The following is a 7,297-nucleotide window of genomic DNA, read 5'->3' as shown; positions in this document are numbered from 1 at the left end:
AAAGGGCGGTTGCGCCAATAGCCAAATGAGGGCTTAAAGCAGCGTACCCGTTTGGCGGGCTGTGCACCGCCGCAAACAAGCTAACCGACGGGCAACGTTGAGCAAGCCGTATCAAAACTGCCTTTACACAGACACACCCCTCAGCATGTCTAGACAGTCATGAAAAATAACAAGCAGTGGTCAGGTTCGAACCCAGGATACTATACACCATAGTCAAGGTACAGAACCACTAAGCCATGACAGCAGCAAACTACAGCATGACAATGCAGGTTTACTGAAGTTGATACAATTCCAAAATGGCCAATCACAGATATGTGCGGGAAAAACAGACTATATAAGCCCCATAGGAGGGAATTCACAGCATAAACGATTGTAGAGCAGACCTTCAGGCAGAATGTCAGGTGTAGGAGAGGGTAGTCGCTTTCGAGCGCAGAGGTGGGGTGTTGAGGAGTCCAGGTACATGGCCTGGCTCCTAGTCCACAATCATGAGGCCCAACTCATGCAGGGCCAGGTCCTCTGGGGAGCGTACAGGGCTGAGGCATGGGACCGGTTGGCTCATGAACTCACCAGTGCCACAGGGATTCCAAGGACAGGTGAGCAGGTCCGTCACCACCATGCGGACCTGAAGAGACGCAAGCAGGACCAACTGAACCTTTGGATCCAGGAGGCCTGGCAATCACCCAACGCCCCACCACTGAGTAAGTAACAATTAATTATGTATGTAAAAAGTTAAACTAGCTGAAATTATGGAGATGTGTATTCCAATATTACTTCATTTATATTACAGCTGCAGGTGTCCGTTCTGTGAACCGCAGAGCCTATGGCGATAGGCTGGTGCGGTTGCGCCACCAGGCAGGTCAGTAATCCACTACCACTAACTGTAAAGAAATATAAAAGTATGACAGTCAGCAAAAGAGTGCAGTGTAGCCAGTAAGGAATAGAATCTGCAAGTAACAGTGTGAAAGTGTATGCAAGTATTGCTTGATTACAAGAGTTTCCAGCCTGTAAGTGTAAACTAAACATGAAACTGTCCAACATATATTCAGAAATAAAAATGCCCTGCCTGTAAGAAAATAGTACACAACCTGCAGCAGGATGTAAAGTATAGCTGCAGAAGATGATGAAATCACATGTGTGAAATATATCCTTGTGGAAATACTGAAACATGACAGAAGTGAGACTGCTGGAAAGTATTGTAATAACTACTGTTAAAACATGTCAATAAAGCCTAGAAGTACCATCCTGAATAGTAACATGAAAGCAAGTGAGAGAGTGTGAGAGAGTGTCATGGATCCAGCAATACAGTAGTAATAACCCCTGAATAAAGTATGCTGCAGTCAAGACAGAATTAAATGCATGTGAGACTCAGAACCAAACAGCAAAATCTGTGCAAAGTGTTGCTGCATGTGGAATGTGTATCCCAAAATCTGGATATGTTGCTCCCAGTCTGAAATACGCATGATAGGATGATTGTCTGATATACCAAACATCCACACTTGTCTACAGGTATATAAAGCAAAAGGAGCAGGATGATGTATCTGAACAAAGCTTGATATGAATGTGTATGAAGAACACTAAAATGTATATTGATGTTGCAGTAACAGTCCTATCAGCAAGGTGAAGTAGTTAACATATAGGACACTGTAGTTAGAACAGTAGTGTGCATATAACTGTAGCTATTAGAAATGTACAGCATATGTATTGGTATTCGAAGGTGTTAATATTACCTTATTTACCCCACCCTATAACCACCTATAACCCATTCCACGTGAAAATGGTATGTGCAATCACAATTAACACCCCTGGACGTTTGTCCTGTTGGGCCATATATATTTGCATGTCTGTTGATGCATCTGCCCTGTTCATACATCCACACCTGATGGCCTGTTGCCATCAATTATCCCTGCATGTTGTTGGACTGTGTATTTCTGTTCAAATTATGCATGTGTTTTGCATGCTGTTCAATGGTGGGAATACCTGGATGTTTGGTTAATGGGAATACTAATGCATGCTCTTACAACTAACTGTGAATGGTATTATATGTCACTAACCCAAACTGTCATGACATAATGCAAAATATAGAACGACAGGGAAGGCAAGTTCCAGCGGACCCACCTCTCCCACCTCAGCTGGTGAGTGTACCTGGCACTAGTGCCGAGTCCGGACCCTCCTCCGGTGGCCCTGTGCCACCTGCGGGTGGAAGCGCTGCAGGGGATGGGGCTCACCCCCCTCTGCAAGTGTGGCCGGAGGAGATCCACCTCTCACCCTCCGTAGCGTCCGGACTGTGGTGCGTAGGGAGATTCGGGACTCTGTCCTTGAGCCCCTACGCCAGCTCGAGGCACGGGTGGCGCAACTAACGGGCATGCCCGTTGCTCCGCCTACACAGCCCCCAGCACAGCCCCGTCCTGGGCAGTGAAGGAACAGTGGCAACTGCCTATGGGTGGGGATATCAGTTCCACTGTTGCCATCTGTGGGCTCATGGGCTCTGGACATCCCAACCTCCATCCCCGTCAATTGTGTAACCCCCCACATGTGTCATACACCGTCCCTGTATGCGTCTTGTTTGTCTTGTCTGTTTACCTACCCAGCCTACCTCCCCAGCTGAACCGACTTCCTTCACTTGACATACCACTCTTACCTGAAAAAAAAAAAAGGGCACTCTGTACCCACAAAAAAATTACGCCCCATACATAGCTGCCCATTATGCACACATGTCCACTGGACATGGAACCTATCAATTACAATTGGCTGTACAACAAGTATTATTGTTGTCCTGACACCTCTCCCAGGGGTGGAAGGTTTCAAATGTCACACCAAATTACATACATATGCACAGCTGTTGCTGCAGAAGAAATGGGCAGCTATGGGCCTTACCTACATCCCTCCTGCACATCCCAAGCTTGTTTCCCTACTGTCTTACCCTCTTTGTGATCCCTTTTTCACCACTTTCCTGTCTCCCCATTTTCTTTTCTTTCAAAGAAAATAGCGCGGGTGTGCGCCAGAGTAAGCACTGTTAAGCGGTTGTAAGCGGGTGTGCGCTTGTGTGCGTGGACCTAACTGCCAGGGCGCATGCGTGAGCTCCGCGCAAACCAGTGCTAACCCGGTTACAACTGCTTAAAAGTGCCTTAGTCACTATGATTGACAGGTACTGTACTCAGTTCAAAAGAAAAATAAACTCCCACTGTCAGTCCTGAACCCAGGACCTTGAAAACACTAGTCTGTACAACCTACCACTAAGCCATGACTCTTATACAAACACATTGTGCTAAAATAAATATAACATGTAAAAGTAGGGATGAATGTAAAGGGAATATAGGATGTGTAGTACACAAAGCATGCCGTTTAAAATAAATGTCACAAACAATGGATATCCATAATAGTAGTGTGTGAAAAGAAACAGCCATGCTAGTTGGCAGCCTGTAGATAATAAGGTCAGTTAAAGTACATAGATATATGTATGCATATGTACACATATATATATATATATATATATATATATATATATATATATATATAAATATATCTAGATATACTTGTAGGAGTCAATGTGCATACACACTTGCTACAGGGAACATGAAAGAGGAATGGAGAACTGTGAATATACAACACAGCCTGAAGCATGAGAGAGATACTAACCTTTACAGTCACAGAACACTGTCCACAGCATACCAGCATGGTCCCCGCCCACACAATCTGAAAGGGCAATGCCTATCACACATACCCTTTTATAGCACTGACCTGAAATCACAGTGAGAACTGCAATCAGTACAGAACCGGCTGTATGCAATTAGCAAATGCTGGCCTTCAATTGGTGCAGTGGCCATCACATGGACCTATGCAAATACCTACAAAAGCATCCAGTGCTAACACTCCCCACATGCAAGAAATTAATTGCATTGTCTGTAAGCAGACAGAGAGAGGCCGAGAAGTGGAAGAGAGAGAGAGAGAGAGAGAGAGTGAGGGAGGGAGAGATCACCAAAATAAAAAAAAAAACACACTGTGACTCTCCCTACCCTGAAGCTGTCAGCAGTGACAGTAATAGCAGCAGCAAGCAGAAGCTGTGGAACGCAACCAGCTGCGGCATACAGAGGTAATGCAAAGTAGCAGGTTAACAGTGTGCATACTGTGAACCCTCCAAATGTGTCATAGGTCTGTATCCATAGGTATGTCCATGTGATATGTCATGTGTACGTAGTTCCAACAAAAGGGGATGACCACACATCACATGTCAAGCAGTCATAGGCCAGGATCCTGGTAGCATGTGTCTGTGCGTTGGCCTAGCAATGGCTGTAGTGACTGCTTCGAAATGTTAGTCAGGCCCCAAGCCAGGATCAGCACATCCCAAAGGCACACTGGCTGGGAACAAGTGTCTGCAGGTACCTGATGTCACTGCACATGCATCCCATACTGCAGTACCCCATAGCGTAGCACACCAGGCCCATTATGCATATGATGTGGTAATTCCCAGGGTCAGTCGAGGTGTCCCCTTAGTGTTGTGGGACCACTACTGCTGTATGCCACTGTCCAGGTACATATCCTGTAGCACGGCCAAGATAAACCATCAGTGTTACATGCGGTGGTATGTCCCCTCAGAGTGCTGGTAGCACACATCCAGGGGGACCACAAGGTCACAGTGATGCTGTGTGTTCTCCTCCGGTGAGGGCGGCCCTCACCTGGACATGTGCAATGATAGGGAGGTTACACCCAGCTGTGATAAATATCCGAAAGGTGAGGGAGAGGGAGGAGGGATATGTGCACCGAACATGTCTGTAGGAATGTTGCCAATATGCGTGTGTTTGGTGAATGTTAAGTAGGTGTGGAGTAACACAGAGCATATCCGAGGCATGTGGTCCGTATGTGTAACATAACTGAAGAAGGCCTTGTGGTCATCCACAGTGTTTGTGTCTATTACCCTCCCAGAGTAGGCTGTGGCTGTTGTTATGACGGACTGTAGCGTACTACCAGTGTTGACCACAGATGCCTACTCTTAATGTGAATGTGCTCTGTCCTGCAGTAGCCCCCTGCTATTGTTATACAATTTGCCTCTGTCTGGGGTCCACTGGACAGGATGCCCACCTTTGTGCATAGGGTTTGGGTTAGACATGTGTGTGCAAGTGTCATGCAATCTGCAGCATGTCTGTGGTAAGCATTTGCAAAGGGGTCAGCAGTGTGGCCTGTGGCTTCCACTGGCCCAGTGAGCTGCATGGATACCATCCCAGTCCCAGCAAGGGAATAACTGTCTAACCACATACATATCAATGTAGTCTACTGTACTGGTGGTGGTGGTGGGATATGTATATCCAGGCCGTGTAACGTCTGTCCACAGCAGAGTAGTGGACGGTGTCCCACATACAGTACCTTAGCATGGACCCCCAGAGTGAGGTTGTGCATAGCACCTGTCAGTGTGTGCTGACCGATGGGGCATGCTACTACATAGTGTGGAATGTGGCAGGTATTGTTGCACAGGTATTGGCTAAGCACTGATATCTGGCCATGTACCTGTGTATCCACCACGGCACACACACATGCAACATATGGGAGTAGTAGTATATCACTACATATGCATAACATGTATAGTATGTGTGCCATACATTGCTGGCATGGTCTGCTGATATCCTGTCTGTGTTCTCTTCCAGGGAGATGGCGCGACAGCGTAACCCCGCCTACTCCGCTATGGAGGATGAGGAGATCCACCAGAGCCTGGTGCGGGAGTATGACATCCTGTTTTCCCGCACCAGTCAGAACCAGCAGGAGAGGGCCGCACTGTGGCAAGACCTGGTCCATAGGGTAAATGAAATTGGCACGCATAACAGGACATATGAGCAGGTACGACATCACTGCAGTGATTTAATCCAAAATGTCCGGCAGCGTGCAGCAGATATCCACAGGCAACAGGTCGCCACAGGAGGTGGGTTGGCCACACATCCCCCCCTCACCAGACTGGAGGGGCTACTCCTAAGTGTCATGGCTCCAGCCCCGGAACACCAACAGCAGTACACCTGTATTATGATGGAGGCTGGTTCCACACAGCAGCACGACATGGAGCGTGCAGGTAATATGCCATATGTACACCTGACTGTTCTGTACACTGTATCATATGCAATATGAATGGGACAGATGTGCCCACTAACATTAATCTCATCATTTCTGCAGGTCCCTCCAGGGTTACAGAGAGGCAGGCCATCCATGCTGGGGAGTGTGTTTAACATAACCTATAATAGTCCTGAAAATGCTAGTAACAGTAGTGTAACTCAGTAGTGCTCTGTTTGTATACTGCAGGGTGTGCATGTGTGCATGTGTGCAGGTGTGTCAGTACCCATGTGTGCAGGTGTGCCTGTGTCCAAATGTGCATGTGTGCCTGTGTCCACGTGTGCATGTGTGCATGTGTGCATGTGTGCCTGTGTCCACGTGTGCATGTGTGCATGTGTGCCTGTGTCCACGTGTGCATGTGTGCCTGTGTCCACGTGTGCATGTGTGCCTGTGTCCCCGTGTGCATGTGTGCATGTGTGCCTGTGTCCATGTGTGCATGTGTGCATGTGTGCATGTGTCCATGTGTGCATGTGTCCACGTGTGCATGTGTGCATGTGTGCATGTGTGCATGTGTCCACGTGTGCATGTGTCCACGTGTGCATGTGTGCATGTATGCATGTGTGCCCGTGTGCATGTGTCCATGTGTGCATGTGTGTATAAGTGCATCACTGGTAACAATGTCTGGAGAATGTAAACTGTGTTTCCTGTCTTCATCCCACAGGTTCTGGGGCTGCTCTGGTGACCTGCAGCAGGGAACCTGAATCCTGTGCCATGGCTACTGGTAATGATGATATATGTGTACTGGTACAGGACGGTGTGTCAGGGTCTGCCATTGGCCAGCCAATTGACAGTACACAGCTGTCAACCCCATCATTGCGCACAGTCATCCTGCCTATACATCCTATGTCACCATTGTCCCTAGGTGATGGACAGGATACAGCGGGCATAGACCAGGGTAATGTGGTACCTGTGGCACATGCATCCCCACCCAGCAGCCATGGGCAGGGTCCTCCAATGGTACCACACAGACAGTTGGCCATGGGTTCTCGTGGGAGCATCCATGGGCGTACTGCCTCTGGCCGACGTGCCCAACGAGGTCTGTCAACCTCAGCAATGTTTCGGACTGTCATGCAGGCTCAGTCACGTATGGAAAGGTACACTAGACAGGGTCTGAGGGAGCTCAGAGCATGCCGCACAGCCATGACAGACAGTATGCGTGACATTGCGGATGCTATCCGTAACTTCACCGATGTCATAGACAGACATT

Source organism: Protopterus annectens, chromosome 10.part0 (genome assembly GCF_019279795.1).
Source record: "Protopterus annectens isolate FY-2018-M chromosome 10.part0, PAN1.0, whole genome shotgun sequence".
Taxonomy (NCBI): Eukaryota; Metazoa; Chordata; order Ceratodontiformes; family Protopteridae; genus Protopterus; species Protopterus annectens.
Note: the sequence above shows the minus strand (reverse complement) of the source record.